General features: G+C 47.3%; 1 long non-coding RNA gene across 1 annotated transcript in view; it reads left to right on the forward strand.

Moving 5' to 3' along the window:
- LOC135182295 (uncharacterized) overlaps nucleotides 1–18,759 on the forward strand; it is a 122,671-nt gene that overhangs the window by 67,511 nt on the left and 36,401 nt on the right. Inside the window, exon 2 of the long non-coding RNA XR_010305150.1 lies at nucleotides 13,810–13,892. This is a non-coding gene — a long non-coding RNA (uncharacterized LOC135182295). The remainder of the gene's footprint in view (nucleotides 1–13,809; nucleotides 13,893–18,759) is intronic.

Consider the following 18,759-nt stretch of genomic DNA (forward strand, 5'->3'; position numbering starts at 1 on the left):
TCCAGCCTATACCTACCCCGGCACAACTTGAGACTGTGTGCCCTTGTTCTATTGCTGGTTGCCTGGGAGAAGAGGCCACCCCCCACCTGGCTACAATGCCCCTTCAGGTAGTTGTAGACAGTAATAAGATCACCTCTGAGCCTCCTCTTCTCCAGGCTAAACAGGCCCAGCCTCCTCAACCTCTCCTCATAGGATTTGTGCTCCAGGCCCCTCACCTGGAGGCTGGTGCGGCGAGCTGGAGTGGTGGCGGCCGGGAATGCCTTTGTTGATCACCCACTGGATCGGTGCAAAGTACCATGGGACAAAGAGTCATACACAGTGGATAAAGGTAGTGGCCCCAGGTGATGAAGGGGCTGGGAGAGGTAAGAGGAGAAGGTGGCAGGAGCACTTTGTATACCTGAATTGCCCTATTTATAAGATGTGGGATGAGATTGATGGTCCTTTGGCTACTATACACAGTATCACAGTATCATTAGGATTGGAAGAGACCTCACAGGTCATCAAGTCCAACCCTTTACCACAGAGCTCAAGGCTAGACCATGACACCAAGTGCCACGTCCAATCCTGCCTTGAACAGCTCCAGGGACGGCGACTCCACCACCTCCCCGGGCAGCCCATTCCAGTGCCCAATGACTCTCTCAGTGAAGAACTTTCTCCTCACCTCCAGCCTAAATCTCCCCTGGCACAGCTTGAGGCTGTGTCCTCTTGTTCTGGTGCTGGCCACCTGAGAGAAGAGAGCAACCTCCTCCTGGCCACAACCACCCCTCAGGTAGTTGTAGACAGCAATAAGGTCACCCCTGAGCCTCCTCTTCTCCAGGCTAACCAATCCCAGCTCCCTCAGCCTCTCCTCGTAGGGCTGTGCTCAAGGCCTCTCCCCAGCCTCGTCGCCCTTCTCTGGACACGCTCAAGCATTTTGATGTCCCTCCTAAACTGGGGAGCCCAGAACTGAACACAGGACTCAAGGTGTGGTCTAACCAGTGCAGAGTACAGGGGCAGAATGATCTCCCTGCTCCTGCTGACCACACCATTCCTGATGCAGGCCAGGATGCCATTGGCTCTCTTGGCCACCTGGGCACACTGCTGGCTCATACTGTCCAATAAGGATCTGGCAGCAGGCCAAAACATGCCAAATAAGGAAGAGTCCATAGGTCTGGTACCCCCAAATATGAGAAGAGCACAGGTGTGCCACACGTTAAGTGCGTGGGCTTATGCAACCTGTTCACATCAACCTTACATAACCAGGGCAGGCCAGACTCTAAGGGGCCAGGTTTATTGTGCTCCTTTGTCCCCTTAATATATTTTCACCTGGGTTAGGCAGAAAAGCATGTTTCGGTGGGAAAACACGTCCAGGCAAGCACAGGCCTGTGAATAACCCTATTTGGGTCTATGTGGCCCTCCACCACACATGTCTACTAAACTTTCCCTACTTTTTCATTGTCTTGTATGCTGGCTCTGGGAATTCAAGCCAAGCCAAAACCTGGCACTAAACATACTGTGTTTTTCATGGTGATGGCAAGCGATCAGTGGAGCAAATGCGAAGCACTTTTGTCAGCTGTCTGTTGCTGGCATCTTCTAAATGCAGTTAGCTTTTTCTCAAAAAGGGCCTGTATTTGGAACAGGGAGACATCTCAGAAAGTTCTCAGTTCTGCATTATACAGAAAGTCACCTTAGGTAATAGCAGGATTTCCTTCTGACCTTGTAGTCTGAAGATGTGATCTATCTCACATGGTAAGGCCATACCGGTAGGCTGTGAGGCAGTGAAAATTCAGAGATTTTTTTGCTGCTATAAATTTGCATTCAGCAAGCATTTCCTCTAGCTTTATTGCTGTTGTTTTGCTAAAAGGAATGCCCTACACATGTGTCCTTCTCTTCCTATGTGCCTTGAAAGGGCTCTGATGAGTGAAAATTTCCTCTAAGGGTGTAGAATCTTATCATAGAATCAACCAGGTTGGAGGACACCTCCAAGCTCATCCAGGCCAACCTAGCACCCAGCTCTGTCCAATCAACTAGACCATGGCATTCAGTGCCTCATCCAGGCTTTTTTTTGAACATCTGGGCTACATCAGAAGAAGTGTGGCCAGCAGGTTGAGGGAGGAGAACACCTCCAGGGACAGCGACTCCACCACCTCCCCAGGTAGCCCATTCCAATGCCCATCACTCTCTCTAGGAAGAACTTTCTCCTAACATCTAGCCTAGACCTCCCCAGCACATCTTGAGTCTGTGTCTCCTTGTTTTGTTTCTGGTTGTCTTGCACAAGAGACCAATCCCCACCTGGCTACAACCTCCCTTCAGGTAGTTGTAGACAGCAATGAGGTCACCCCTGAGCTTCCTCTTCACTGGGTATCCTACTACAGTTGCACTGCCTGAAGGCTTAGCTGAGTGATCTTGTAGGTGAATGAGATGCTAGACCAACTATTCCCTTCTCTTGATCCATGTCCAGATATGTATCTTATTCAGGTGGTGGAAGGTTAAACATTGGAATCATTAAGGATTTTTGCTGTTTTGAGGTTGCTAGCAGGCAGCAAGACAGAGTGAACCAGCACAAATCTGCCCAGGCAGCAATGAAGAAACAAAGGGCAAGGGAATGGTACAAGCACTGAACTTTCTCCTTCCTGCTTCAGAATGTTTATCACAGTATCACCAAGGTTGGAAGAGACCTCACAGATCATCAAGTCCAACCCTTTACCACAGTGCCCAAGGCTAGACCATGGCACCAAGTGCCACATCCAACCTTGCCTTGAACTGCCCCAGGGACGACGACTCCACCACCTCCCCGGGCAGCCCATTCCAGTGTCCAATGACTCTCTCAGTGAAGAACTTTCTCCTCACCTCCAGCCTAAATCTCCCCTGGCGCAGCCTGAGGCTGTGTCCTCTTGTTCTGGAGCTGGCCACCTGAGAGAAGAGAGCAACCTCCCCCTGGCCACAACCACCCCTCAGGTAGCTGTACACAGCAATAAGGTCACCCCTGAGCCTCCTCTTCTCCAGGCTAAACAACCCCAGCTCCCTCAGCCTCTCCTCATAGGGCTTGTGCTTGAGGCCTCTCCCCAGCCTCGTCGCCCTTCTCTGGACACGCTCGAGCATCTCAGTGTCCTTCCTAAACTGGGGGGCCCAGAACTGAACGCAGCACTCAAGGTGTGGTCTAACCAGTGCAGAGTACAGGGGCGGAATGACCTCCCTGCTCCTGCTGACCACACCATTCCTGATGCAGGCCAGGATGCCACTGGCTCTCTTGGCCACCTGGGCACACTGCTGGCTCATGTTCAGGCGGGTATCAATCAGCACCCCCAGATCCCTCTCTGTCTGGCTGCTCTCCAGCCACTCCGACCCCAGCCTGTATCTCTGCATGGGGTTGTTGTGGCCAAAGTGCAGCACCCTGCACTTGGAGCTATTGAACCCCATCCCATTGGACTCTGCCCATCTGTCCAGGCAGTCAAGGTCCCGCTGCAGAGCCCTTCTGCCCTCCAACTCAGTCACATCTGCCCCCAGCTTAGTGTCATCTGCAAACTTGCTGATGACTGACTCGATGCCCTCATCCAGATCATCTATGAAGATGTTAAAGAGGATGGGGCCCAGCACAGATCCCTGAGGGACACCACTAGTGACTGGCCGCCAGCTGGATGTGGCACCATTCACCACCACTCTCTGGGTCCGGCCCTCCAGCCAGTTCCTAACCCAGCACAGAGTGTTGCCATCCAAGCCATGGGCTGACAGCTTAGCCAGCAGTTTGCTGTGGGGGACAGTGTCAAAGGCCTTGCTGAAGTCCAGATAGAGCACATCCACAGGCCTCCCCACATCCACCAAGCGGGTCACCTGATCATAGAAGGAGATCAGGTTAGAAAGGCAGGATCTGCCCTTCCTAAACCCATGCTGGCTGGACCTGAGCTCTTTGCCATCCCTCAGGTGCTCAGTTATTGGCCCCAAGAGAACCTGCTCCATCAGTTTCCCTGGCACTGAGGTCAGGCTGACGGGTCTGTAGTTCCCAGGTTCCTCCATCCGACCCTTCTTGTGGATGGGGACCACGTTGGCCATTTTCCATGTTCTTGTGGATGGAGCCTGGGAGGGACTAACAAGTATAGATGGGTATTTAATAGTTACTGATTGTGACTAAGCCATGGGTGTAAGATCAGTGATGAGACTTAGAAGTACTGAGGACATTCGAGGACAGTTTTGTCTCTTTCCTGTGCCTTAAACCCTTCAGTTTTCTTCCAAGAAATGAGAAACAGAAGTTTGTATTGATAAATCTAATAATCTGAATCTATTTTTCATGTGCCCTTGATACTGTAAAATCAAAGCTCCTCACCCCTGCAGGCATTAAATGCCATATTTGAGGGTCATTAAAAGCAGCAGTGTGATTAATCAGGAGCCCTTACAGAGAAGCACAAAGCTGCTCCTTCCCTTCTGTACATGATTTAGGCTTTAATAAGGGCTACCAAGATGGCAGCTCATGCCATGCACTGTGCTCTGCCAGCTGCTCTGCAGCAGGATGTGATGATTTGCAAACTCTCTCTCTCCACAGTGTTAGTATCTCTGTGAACAACCTGGAGGGAACAGTGTCCCCATATTGCTTTCAATGCTTTCCCCAGACCTGTGGGCCTGTCTCATTCAGGGTAAAGTTGCAGGACTCATTATGCAGGTATGATTTTTTAAATGGTTTATCTTAATTACCTTCTAGTTTTGGGTAACCCAAGATACAGAAACTCCCTCCCTGTGTCTTCTGTTGAGCTATCCAGCCTTCATTAGAAGACTGATTTGCCATTGGAATGGGCTGCCCAGGGAGGCGGTGGAGTCACCATCTTTGGAGGTGTTGAAGCAAAGCCTGGCTGAGGCACTTAGTGCCATGGTCTGGTTGACTGGCTAGGGCTGGGTGCTAGGTTGGACTGGATGATCCTGAAGCTCTCTTCCAACCTGGTTGAGCCAGTGAGCTCATTTTGAATCCTTGGGGAAATACAATTGTGCATCTAACTTCCTAGTGATGAAGACAAAGGTTTTCAGATGGATCTGCTGACTTTGAGTAACCACTTTGTGTGAAACATAGAGGGGACCTGTAACTCAGAAAACACTGAGGCTCTTGAAGCTGTCCACTTAGCCTGAATTTGATGAAGGGAGAAAAAAGTTTGTTGCTTTTCCCCTTCTTCTAAGCTTGCAGATGGAGCTCAGCTCTTATGGGAACAAGGGATGAGTAGCATGGTTATGAGCCAGACGTAGGACTGGTAGGTTGTGTTGCGACTGCCCCAGATAGATGTGTTGATCCCATGGCGTGAAGCATGCCCTGCTGTTCCCATCCCCAACAGCTCCTGATCACAGACTAACAGCTAAGCTCTGGCGTTGATGATCATAACACTCAGGGAAGGTTATAAAGGAGCCTGCTTTTTATCAGAGACTGAACTGGGAGAGTCTCTATAATCGAGCGAAAGTTTTCAGACCGGTTGAGTATGTTTTACTGATCTGACTTGTGTGACCCTGAGACTGAAATGTTTGGAGACTGCCCTGTGTCTGTAAAATGTGCACAAGCTGGTTCAAAGAGCAATGAAGACAGAAGCCTCAGATTCTTCTGCCTTTTGTGCCAAACAATCCAGAGGTATCTCTCAAGTTACAAATAACCTATACAACTCAAGTGCCACCATTTTTAGGAGTGACATATACTGTGTAGCTGTGGGTACAAGGATAGGCAGCTAAAGGATGAGTGGAACCATATCCTGAGGACATGTTCTGTGAGCTCCTGGATGATCATTCAGCACAAGCAGGATTTAGCTGTCATCTGAATGACTTAAACTGGTTAAACACTTATTTAGAATCACAAAATGGTTTGTGATGGAAGAGACCTTAAAGATCATGTAGTTCCATTTCCCCTGCCATGGGCAGCAGTAACTTCCACTAAATCATCTTGCTCAAAGCCCCATCCAGGCTGTTCTTGAATACTTCCAGGGATAGGCATCTGCAGCTTCTTTGAGCAACCTATTGCAGTCTCACTCCCTAAAATCTAATCTAAATCTACCACCTTTCAGTTTAAAACTCCTCCCCCTCATCCTATCACTGTGCTCCCTAACAAAGTGTCCATCCCCTTTCTTTTAGGCTCCCTATAAGTGTTGGAAGGTGAAAATAAGGTCTCCTTGGAGCCTTCTCCAAACCAAACAATCTTGACTCTCTCATCCTTTCTTGATGAACCCCTGATCATCTTCTTGTTGGGGAATACCAAAGTGCTAAGTGAACTGTGGCAGGGTTTAAATTTATGCCAGAAAGACAATGATAAGCTTCAAAGATAAAGTCTTGTAATGATGCCAGGCTTTCTGCTGGATATATTCTCAAGTGATTAGAAGACAGGCCTTGTTTCCACCATTGTATCAGAGAACCACTGAATCATAGAATCAACCAGGTTGGAAGAGATCTCCAAGATCATCCAGGCCAACCTAACACCTAGCCTTAGACAATCAACTAGACCATGGCACTAAGTGCCTCAGCCAGGCTTTGCTTCAACACCTCCAGAGACAAGGACACCACCACCTCCCTGGGCAGTCCATTCCAATGCCAATCACTCTCTCTGACAACAACTTCCTCTTAACATCCAGCCTACACCTTCCCTGGCACAACCTGAAACTGTGTCCCTTTGTTCTCTTGCTGGTTGCCTGGGAGAAGAGACCAACCCCCACCTGGCTACAATGTCCCTTCAGGTAGTTGTAGACAGTAATAAGATCACCCCTGAGTCTCCTCTTCTCCAGGCTTCACACCCCCAGCTCCCTCAGCCTCTCCTCATAGGATTTGTGCTCCAGGCCCCTCACCAGCTTTGTTGCCCTTCTCTGGACATCTTCCAGCATCTCAACATCTCTCTTGAGTTGAGGGGCCCAGAACTAGACAGAGTTCTCAAAGTGTGACCTGAGCAGTGTTTTTTTTTCTGGATAATATTTTTATTTCATGAACTGAACCTTCTTTTTTTCTGGGTAATATTTACATTTTGTGGTCTGAACACCCCCTCAGAACGGGAATGTGCACAAAACCCAACAGAACTGCGATGTGGCTACAGAAAATATTTCCTTTTAAATCAGCCCTGTTGCATGGCCTGAAGCAGTGCAAGTTTGTGTACTTGCATACTTAAGAAGACATGGAACTGTCGTGGAGAAGTTCGTTTGGGTTTTGGGGGAATGAAATATGAGGCTGAATTTTAAAAGGGTTTAAATAATTTAATATTGTATACACAAGGAATCTCCCTCCCCAGACTTATTTACAGCTACCCCACACAAGTTCTTTGTATGCGGTTCCGAGATTATATTGCAGAATGTCTATGGACAGCAAGTTGGGAATTTAGCAGAGGTTTGAAAGGATTTAGGAAGAGAGTCTGTGGCATGAAAGTGCCACTGGTAAGTTAGAATCATAGAATCATAGAATCAACCAGGTTGGTAGAGATCTCCAAGATCATCCAGTCCAACCTAGCACCCAGCCCTAGACAATCAACCAGACCATGGCACTAAGTGCCTCAGCCAGGCTTTGCTTGAAGACCCCCAGGGACGGTGCCTCCACCAGCTCCCTGGGCAGCCCATTCCAATGCCAATCACTCTCTCTGGCAACAACTTCCTCCTAACATCCAGCCTAGACTTCCCCTGCCACAACTTGAGACTGTGTCCCCTTATTCTATTGCTGGTTGCCTGGGAGAAGAGGCCACCCCCCACCTGGCTACAATGTGCCCCTTCAGGTAGTTGTAGACAGTAATAAGATCACCCCTGAGCCTCCTCTTCTCCAGGCTAAACAACCCCAGCTCCATCAGCCTCTCCTCAGAGGGTTTGTGTTCCAGGCCCCTCACCAGCTTTGTCGCCCTTCTCTGGACATGTTCCAGCACCTCAACATTCTTCTTGAATTGAGGGGCCCAGAACTGGACACAGTACTCAAGGTGTGGCCTGAGCAGTGCTGAGTACAGGGGCAGAATAACCTCCCTTGTCCTACTGGCCACACTGTTCCTGAGCCAGGCCAGGATGCCATTGGCTCTCTTGGCCACCTGGGCACACTGCTGCCTCATCCTTAGCTACTACCTATCAGTGCCCCAGGTCCCTTTCCTCCTGGCTGCTCTCAGCCACTCAGTCCCCAGCCTGTAGCGCTGCTTGGGGTTGTTGTGGCCAAAGTGCAGAACCCTGCACTTGGCCTTGTTATTGAGCGTTTATGCTGGCTTAAATCGGGTTTCTCAGTCACTCACTGGCTGGAGTCAGTTCTGATGGTCCCAAATATCGTGGGTTTGAATAATTCAGGGGTTTTTGGGGCGCGCTGTCTGGAGCTTCCACGGGCACAGTCAAGGCTGGGAGGGGCAGCTGGAGCGGCGGCTGGCTGGGAGCGCCTTGGTCATTTCCCTGGGCTGGTGCCGTGGGCTGGAGTCATGCAGCGGCAGTGGTCCCCAAAAGCGGCTGGAAGCGGCTAGGAGCAGCAGGTGGGTGGTAAAGGGTGGCAAGGAGAGAGTGGCAAGAGAGAGAGGTAGCAGGGACACTGTATTGTCCCTTTTTATGAGTTCTGACCCCGTGATTGATGGTCCTTGGGCCACAATTCTGTCCAATGAGGGCTTGGCAACAGGCCAAAACATACCAAATAAGGTGAAGTCCGAGGGTCCGGTACCCCCAAATAAGGAGAGGGCTCAGGTGGGTTCCCCACCCTAGGTGTGTGAGCTTATGCAACATGTTTACTTCAACCCTAGAGGAGGCAACCCAGACTGGAAGGCACCAAGGCTATTGTGTCCCTTTGTCCCCTTAACTTGTTTACCCCAAGTTTAGGCAGGGCAACACCCTTTGGGGGGATAACACGTCCAGGCATGAATAGGTTCATAAACAATAGTCATTTGAAGCCTGTGCAACCCTCCACCACAGGAACTAGCAGAGAATGCAGCAGAGCAGCTTTTGACCTAATGGACTTGGAAGATAACACATATCCTCTAGAAGCAACTCTTCCAGTACAGACTGAGTGTGGATAGCATGTTCTGGTGTTTCAGACAACTGTTCATTTCTCCTAGATATTTTTTTCCCTAAGAAATAATACTGCTTCCCAGAGAGCCTCCTGTCACACCGCTGAGACCTTCCCAAACAGGAGCACATTAGCACTAGCTAGCCCACTTAATGAATATTCAGTTAGTGAAGATGCCATAATTCATATTCACTCAGCTATCCTGCCCTGTATGGTAGCAGCCAAACAGATACAGCCCTCTCTGATTACAAGGAGAGGGGAAGGCTGATTTTAGACCTAGTTTTTCTGAGTCACTCACCCTGGCTTTATGTTACCTGCTGCTCCCCACAGCTGCTACTGAGCAGGAGAAGCAATCCAACTTGCCCTGAAGTCTCTGGTTAACAGCAAAGGTCATGGGGAAGCGATACTGTGGTATCTGACAAGTTAACACTGCAATTAAAGGGAGGGTAGGAAATAGAATCCTGCCTGTGGCTGGCTTGTCAATGCTGTATTTCTGTAACTTGGCTTGATATTCAGGAGACATGCCTGTGAGAATTAAAAGGAACTTCAGAATCACAGAATTAACCAGGTTGGAAAGGACTTCTAGGATCAGCACTGGTCAGATCACACCTTGAGTACTGTGTCCAGTTCTGGGCTCCTCAATTCAAGAAAGATGTTGAGGTGCTGGAACATGTCCAGAGAAGGGCAACAAAGCTGGTGAGGGGCCTGGAGCACAAATCCTATGAGGAGAGGCTGAGGGAGCTGGGGGTGTGCAGCCTGGAGAAGAGGAGACTCAGGGGTGATCTTATTACTGTCTACAACTACCTGAAGGGACATTGTAGCCAGTTGGGGGGTGGCCTCTTCTCCCAGGCAACCAGCAATAGAACAAGGGGGGACAGTCTCAAGTTGTGGCAAGGTAGGTATAGGCTGGATGTTAGGAAGAAGTTCTTCACAGAGAGAGTGATTTCCCATTGGAATGGGCTGCCCAGGGAGGTGGTGGAGGCACCATCGCTGGGGGTCCTCAAGAAAAGACTGGATGAGGCACTTAGTGCCATGGTCTAGTTGACTGGACAGGGCTGGGTGCTAGGTTGCACTGGATGATGTTGGAGGTCTCTTCCAACCTGGTTAATTCTATGAACCCATCCGTATTGCAGGGCCTGCAGAAGGATGCATATCCTGGTCACATCCTGTCAAGGTGGAGACTTTGCTGGATGTGAGGAGGAAGTTGCTCAGCATGAGAGTGGTGAGAGCGTGGAATGGGTTGCCCAGGGAGGTGGTTGAGGCCCCATCCCTGGAGGTGCTTAAGATCAGGCTGGATGAGGCTGTGGCCAGCCTGCTCTAGGATAGGGTGACTCTGCCCATGGCAGGGAGGTTAGAACTAGATGATCCTTGTGGTCCCTTCCAACCCTGACTGATCCTATGATTCTCTGTGTCTTTCTATTGAAAGCAGCATTCAGTGCAGTCCAGCCATTTCTGCAGTCTCTCACAAAAAAGACTTTTGGACATTTGTTCTTTTCCATCATCCCTGGGCTCATGCTTGTGATCTCTGTCAGGCTCTTTAAATTTATCCCACACTCCAACATTTCCTATCCTTAACTCAGATGTACTTGGGAAGAGAGAAAGCAGAGGAAATATGCTAACTTAGGCAATCTGCAGATTTTGTCACCATTGCAAGAATCTCCAGAATGTTGGCTGGAAGGACTTTGTTCCTTGCTGCTTGGAAGTGGTGATTTGATAAGAAGGCAGGATAGGGACAGAAGGATACCATGTGTCTTAGTGAAGGTCACATTAGCAGGGTCTTGGCTGTTAACAATCTATCTTATCTTCACCAACAGATATCATTTAAGCTTTACAGTTTGCAGCCCACATAGAAGCATAGAATCAGTCAGGGTTGGAAGGGACCACAAAGATCATCTAGTTCCAACACCCCTGCCATGGACAGAGATACCCTAACCTAGAGCAGGCTGGCCATAGCCTCATCCAGCCTGGCCTTAAACATCTCCAGGGTCTTTCTGGAGGTGGCAGAAGTCATCAAACAGTTTAATACCATGAAGTAACAGAACACAGACGAGCAGCCTAGACCTACTTGTAACTATCTCCCTGAACAGGGCTGTGCATGGCACCAAGAGAATACATTTGAGTCCCAGCTAATTTGAATCCAACCTGTTTTTCTTATGATGCATGGTCTCTGGAGTGGGATAATAAGCCTTGACACTGTGCAGTCCAACCTCTTCATGTGCATGATGCCTTTTCTCCTTCATTCTGGGCAAATTTGTTCAAGATTTTTTGCCATGCTCATCTCTGGAACTCTCTGTGTAACCCCTCAACTAAGGAAGAGCTATACGGGCACGTAAAATTCATCATATGGGGGGAAAAGTAGAGAACATTTAAACACTCTTAGACATGCCCTTGAGCATGTTGGAGGGGAAGAGATTCCTCAAACAAACCTGTTTGTGGGAATCCTCCAGCGTGCCAGTCCCTGGAGGTGTTCAAGCAAAGCCTGGCTGAGGCACTTAGTGCCATGGTCTAGTTGATTGTCTAGGGCTGGGTGCTAGGTTGGACTGGGTGATCTTGGAGGTCTCTTCCAACCTGGTTGATTCTATGATTCTTTGATCTCCATTATTCCCACTGCCCAGGTAGAAGTGATGGTCTTGTGCAGGCCAAAAGAGCTCACAGAAATACCTGCTGGTCTCTCCAGGAAAAAAACTCTCCACAGTACCTCCCCATAAGGCACTCATCCCCACCACCCAAGAAAAGACAGACCTGCTTAGGAAGGAAATGCACTTCAAATAAGAGAGGAAAGGGAGTGTCTACACACAAACCACAGTTCCTAAGGGAGTCCTCTTCCTTGCTTTCTCAGTTACAAATAGCAGAAGGTATGAGACTGGATTATTTGAGTTATCAAATACAGGGACAAAACATTTGTGACCCATTCTGTCTCAGCAAATTTATGTGAGACCTACTGAAGCCTGCAGTGGGTAAATGGGTTTCCTTTAACTCTATTTGCTTGGCTTTGCTCTCTGAAAAAAGATTTCCTGTTCTTTGGTTTATTAGATTTGCCTGAACCTGGCTCTGTACCATTTTAAATTGACCAAGACGTCTCCAGGTTGCATTAATGTGCACTGATGTGCTGTGTGCAGCTTGCTCCTGTACTCCATGATATATTCCTTGGTGCTTGCCCTGAGGGAAGATGAGTGGTTTCTGAGAAATTAATAGGTCAAGAGACAACTGTATCAGTGCCCCATAGCAGTGTGTGAACACAGACCCAATGTATTCTTCCAAATTGCCTTTGAAATGCTGCTGCTGAAGTGGTTGGTCAGAAAATGGAATTTTCTTTCTGCAGGAAACTTAGAATGTTCTTTTCAAGCCATCACCAGAAGTCAAAATTAAATAGCAGCTGAAGTTTAGGAGATTTTTTTGTTCTTGAAACATCAAAATGACTTTCTTGAAGTGCTTCATAATGGTAATTTAGAATAATAGAATGGGGCAGGGTTGGAAGGGACCACAAGGATAATCTAGTTCCAACTCCCCTGACATGGGCAGGGACATCCTACTCTAGATCAGGCTGGCCAGAAACTCATCCAGCCTCACCTTAAACATCTCCAAGGGCAGAATCTCAACCACCTCCCTGGGCAGCCCATTCCAGACTCTCATCACTCTCATGCTGAAAAACTTCCTCCTCATGTCTACTCTGAACCTACCCACCTACCACCCAGACCTGTCCAATCAACTAGGAACATGGCACTAAGTGCCTCATCTAGGCTTTTATTTGAATGACTGGGGTGCCCAGGGAGGTGAGGGAGTCGCCATTCCTGGGTGATAGGTTGGATTGGATGATCTTGGAGGTCTCTTCCAACCTGGTTGATTCCATGACCTTCTGTGATTGGATAGGACTGGATGATAGGTTGGACTGGATGATCTTGGAGGTCTCTTCCAACCTGGCTGATTCTATGACTGACTATTTCTTTCAGAATTGAGCTCAGAGGTCTGTAACAGCTAGTTGGGGTTGTGTGCAGGGGTGAAGGAGATGATACCTATTAGATGTTGTTCTACAAACTGCTTCTCTTTCTGGATAAACTCCTCCCCAACTGTGTTTTTTTTTTTTTGAAGACCAATCACCTTCTGATCCACTTGAGAAGTATAAATTGTAGTAGTTTGCATCACATAGGCAGAGGGGTTAATGCTCACAGGGGCTCTTGCCTAGGAAGATCCAAGCCACATGGAGATACTCACCTGCTATTTGCAAGTGTGGCAGCTCTCTAATAATCTTATTATTTCCAACATATCAACTTTCCTAGGCAGGGGCATAAACCCCACATATTAGCATCCAAGATGCATTTCTATTAACATTTCTATTCTAAAATTGACTAGTTCTTAATTAGATTGGTATATATTGAAGATGTGTAGCTGTATTAAACCAGACTGAATAAAGTGCTATTATTAGAATTGCCAGGTTTTAACTGGGTTTTCTGTTGTCCTCTTCTCTATACAGCTACAATGACATTTTTTTCTTAGGATGCTGCCTTCACAAAATACAGGGCTCCTATAGAGAGATAATAAATAACCTGCTGTACTTTTCCCTCCACCCCACTCCCTTCTGCATGATTGAATTTTTCAGCACCTAATAACTGTTCTTGCCAGCACAGCAACATCATTTCTAAACCTCAACACGCAGAAAAAAAAAGAAAAAGGCAGGTTTAGACAATATTGAAACAACTGAAAGTTGGAATTAAAGTCTTGGCACTGAGTATGAAGTCTGCCATTTATTCAAGTTCTACCCTATCCCAGGTTCCATTTTGGAACAGGCTATTGTGGATATTTTAATTCACTGTGTGAGGGCTTTCTGACTTCATTCAGGGCATTGAAGAAGTCTATTAAATGTTCCAATTGCTTTTGCAGAATTCACAATTGTCCTCTGTGACAGACTGCTTTTCTGTTATTGGATGAATTCAATAACCTTCAGCCTCAATAATTCAGACCTGGTAAGTGGTGAGTGACTTTTTTTTTTTTTCCAGTGTCTTGAAGAGTACTAAAATTTCAGCCAGGATCTGTAGGTAACTTGTTCATGCTATGAAAATTCATAGGATTTCCAAAAGGCTTGGCTCGTTCCCACACATGATGTGACTGTGCCAATTGACTCCAATGCTTTTGACAGACTTAACAGTGTTTGGTGAAGGCAGGCAAATGGAGAATAATGTATCACCAGAGTATAGGATCAGTCAGCTGTAGCAACAACAATGAAAACCAGCAAAGTTGTCCTCAATCTGAAATAGGAAGTAATCTTCTCAAAAGTAGATTCTAACTCCTCCGGTGGGAGCCACTCGTTGGGGATGCCACACATCCACATTTCACCTCTATGGATGTCCTGACATAAACGTGATAGTCAACAGGTATTTGTGCTTTTATATCACTGAATCTGACACAAACTACCTGCTGAATAATAATAGAATCATAGAATCAACCAGACCTCCAAGATCATCCAGTCCAACCTAGCATCCAGCCCTAGCCAGTCAACCAGACCATGGCACTAAGTGCCTCAGCCAGGCTTGGCTTCAACACCTGCAGGGATCGCAACTCCACCACCTCCCTGGGCAGCCCATTCCAATGCCAATCACTCTCTCTGCAAACAACTTCCTCCTAACATCCAGCCTATACCTTCCCCACCACAGCTTGAGACTGTGTCCCCTTCTTCTGTTGCTGGTGCCTGGCAGAAGAGACCAACCCCACCTGGCTACAGCCTCCCTTTAGGTAGTTGTAGACAGCAATGAGGTCAGCCCTGAGCTCCTCTTCTCCAGGCTGCACACCCTCAGCATTGTCATCCTCTCCTCATAGGACTTGTGTTCCAGTCCCCTCACCAGCTTCTTCTCCTGTATGGCCTCTAATTCTGCTTCTGTGAAGGGATTGTTTGTACTTTTTGTTACACAAGCCAGTAGTTGAGCTCACTTAAATGTGCTAAATCTAAAAAGCTGAAGCAAGATTTCTGCAGGAAGTACTCATCTCTTTGAGAGGTGCCATATCAAGTTGGGGAGTGTCAGGAGGGAATTTGGATGTGTCATTTACGTTAATGTGAAAGGAAGTGAATAATGAAATGACTCAATGATTTACTGATGGAATTAAAAACTGTGCTCAGAAACGGAAAGTGTTAGAAGTAAAAAGACAGTTCAGGAAATGGGCAAATACAGGAGAAGAAAACTTATTCATCTATAGATATTAACTTCAGAAGAGGCTGGCTAGGTAGAGGTAAGGTAGTCATTCTAATGATAGAACATTAGACACATCTTGTACTCAATCTCTTTTATCAAGTCTTCAGTTAAAAAAAGGCTGAGGAGGGACTGTTTACAAGATCTTGAAATGACAGGATGAGATGTTGAGGTGCTGGAATGTGTCCAGAGAAGGGTGACAAAGCTGGTGAGGAGCCTGGAACACAAATCCTATAAGGAGAGGCTGAGAGAGCTGGAATTGTTTAGCCTGGAGAAGCGGAGGCTCGGGGGTGACCTCATTGCTGTCTACAACTACCTGAAGGGACATTGTGGCCAGGTGGGGGTTGCTCTCTTCTCTCAGGCAACCACCAATAGAACAAGGAGACACAGCCTCATGTTGTGCCAGGGAAAGTATAGGCTGGATGTTAGGAGGAAGTTCTTTACAGAGAGAGTGATTGGCATTGGATTGGGCTGCCCAGGGAGGTGGTGGAGGCACCATCCCTGGAGGTGTTGAAGAAAAGACTGGCTGAGACACTGATTGCCATGGTCTAGTTGGTTGTCTAAGTCTGGGTGCTAGGTTGGAGTGGATGATGTTGGAGGTCTCTTCCAACCTGGTTGATTCTATGAATAGAGGGGAAATGTTAAGAAGAAGTTCTTCACAGTGAGGGTGGTGAAACCCTGGAACAGGTTGCCCAGAGAGGTTGTGGATACTCCGTCCCTGGAGGTGCTCAAGGTCAGTTGGACGAGGTCTTGAGTAACCTCTTCTAGGTGGAGGTGTCCACCTAGAACAACTGGATGATCTTTGAGGTCCCTTCCAATCTAAATCATTGCATGATTCTATACATTTATTTTAGTTTCAGTTATGTATCCTTAATAATTCAGACACGTGGGCTGCGTTAGGTGAAGAGTATTGACTATCCTGGTGCAGAAAGAGAGGCATGACCTGTGTTATCCAGCAGATAAGCAGCAGACCTGAAACTAGACAGCAAATCTTCCCTTTGTGTCTCTAAGCACTAGGAACTGTTGTTCTCTTTTACTGCTTTTATCTCAAGAGACTATAAATTAAAACAGTGAGAAATAAAACCACAATACATTTACATGTTATATTATCCAGTGCTGCACAATGAGTTTTTTGAGATAACAAAGCTGATCATAATTAAATTAGCATTATAAAGACATTGCATAGCTCTTGGGCTCTGGTTTGTTTAGTGTCAGTCTGCATTAACTGACCATGTGAGAGGCTTTGCCTCAAATGTATTCTGTTTTAATCAAGATTGGAAGCTATTCAGTAGTGCTGCATTCTTGGTTTTGAGTCTGAAGTAGGAGAAGCAGGAGGTTCTGAGGTGACCTTATTGTGGCCTGTCAATATCTGAAGGGGGCCTACAAAAAAGCTGGGGAGAGACTTTTTGGGCTATCATGGAATGACAGGACTAGGGGGAGCAAAGCTGGAGGTGGGTAGGTTCATAATGGATGTGGGTATGAAGTTCTTCCCCATGAGAGTGGTGAGACCCTGGAATGGGTTGCCCAGAGAGGTGGTTGAGGCCCCATGCCTGGAGGTGTTTAAGCTGGATGAGTCTGTGGCCAGCCTGACCTAGGTTAATGTGTCCCTGCTCATGGCAGGGGGGTTTGGAACTAGATTATACTTGTGGCCTCTTCCAACCTGGACTGATTCTATGATTCTATATTTCTGATAAGTATTCTTACATCCACAAGGCCAGAGCAACGGTATGTGGAGTTGTGTTAAACCACTCTGTTAAACCATCTCTTTCTTTGGGAGTGAAGACCAGGTGGGGGTTGGTCTCTTCTCCCAGGCAACCAGCAGCAGAACAAGTGGACACAGTCTCAAGTTGTTTTGGGGGAGGTCTATGCTGGATGTTAGGAGGAAGTTGTTGTCAGAGAGAGTGATTGGTATTGGAATGGGCTGCCCAGGGAGGTGGTGGAGTTGCCATCCCTGGAGGTGTTCAATCAAAGCCTGGATGAGACACTTAGTGCCGTGGTCTAGTTGACTGGATAGAGCTGGGTGGACTGGATGATCTTGGAGGTCTCTTCCAACCTGGTTGGTTCTATGGTTCTAAGTATTTGAAATAGAGAGTATTATTCTGAAATGAACAGCTGCATGCTTCTGCTGGTGTAGTAAAAGAACAAAAGTGAGATATTTTTCCATGCAATAGTTGCTTTCAGAGGATGAAACTGAATTGCTCCTAAACCATGGTATATAAACTGGCATTGTAAGTTAGGCATTGCTCTGGAGAATATGCAAAGCAGGCAGAGGCAAACATGATGAGTATGAGTCCTTGTAGAAGACCATGGATCCTGAAAGGATATATTTTTTTTTTGCCTTGTTGGTTAAAATGCTTCATTGAATTGCACTTTACACTATGTGAAACCTGATATTGGTAGCATACACTGAAGTAACAAATTCCTGAGTATCTTCAGCAAAAGTCTGGGCTCATTCTTCCTTTCCTAAACTCTTGAGAATTGGGTCCATGACACTGTCAGAACAGAACAATCACAGGAAAAACACAGGTATCATGGAGCAGTTGTGTTATGCACAGTTTTTAAGTGGATTCACTTTATGCACTAGAATGAACAGGTTCGTGGATAGCTGAAGTATGCTCTTAGGAGCCAGGTGATGTTTTGTCTCAAGGTTGTGAATTGTTGGCTTCCTGAATTTAATGAAGGTTAAATGAAATCTAAAAACATTGATGGGGAAGATGCCACCAGTGCAACCATTTGCAAGAGCAGGACACCAAGTGGTTGGCAACTGGCTGAGAAAAGTCCACAGGCTACTCCTCACATCAACAAGCACCAGAAAACATACCTCATTCATGATCAACATTAAGACATTTGGTAGATGAATAATGATGTAAGTGTATGACAAAAAGAACACAGAAGAGATTAAGTGAGACATCAATGTCCTACACTACTGTGACACTACAGCATTTGATAAAGAGATTTACTTTAATATTGTAGTAGATAGATAAGGGAGCAAAGCTGGAGGTGGGTAGGTTCAGATGGAGGTGAGGACAAAGTTCTTTGCCATGAGAGTGATGAGAGCCTGGAATAGGTTGTCCAGAGTGGTGGTTGAGGCCCCATTCCTGGAGGTGTTTAAGGCCAGGCTGGATGAGGCTCTGGCCAGCCTTATCTGGAATCATAGAATCAACCAGCTTGGAAGAGACCTCCAACATCATCCAGGCCAACCTAGCACCCAGCCCTATCCAGTCAACCGGACCATGGCACTAAGTACCTCAGCCAGGCTTTTCTTGAAGACCTCCAGGGACAGTGACTCCACCACCTCCCTGGGCAGCCCATTCCAATGCCAATCACTCTCTGGCAACAACTTCCTCCTAACATCCAGCCTAGACCTCCCCTGGCACAACTTGAGACTGTGTCCCCTTGTTCTACTGGTGGTTGCCTGAGAGAAGAGGCCACCCCCCACCTGGCTACAGCCTCCTTTCAGGTAGTTGTAGGCAGCAATGAGGTCACCCCTGAGCCTCCTCTTCTCTACGCTAAACACCGCGAGCTTCTCCTCATATGGTTTGTGTTCCAGGCCCCTCACCAGCTTTGTCCCCTTCTCTGGACACCTTCCAGCACCTCTCTTGAATTGAGGGGCCCAGAACTGGATGCAGTACTCAAGGTGTGGCCTGAC

Source organism: Pogoniulus pusillus, chromosome 1 (assembly GCF_015220805.1).
Source record: "Pogoniulus pusillus isolate bPogPus1 chromosome 1, bPogPus1.pri, whole genome shotgun sequence".
Taxonomy (NCBI): Eukaryota; Metazoa; Chordata; class Aves; order Piciformes; family Lybiidae; genus Pogoniulus; species Pogoniulus pusillus.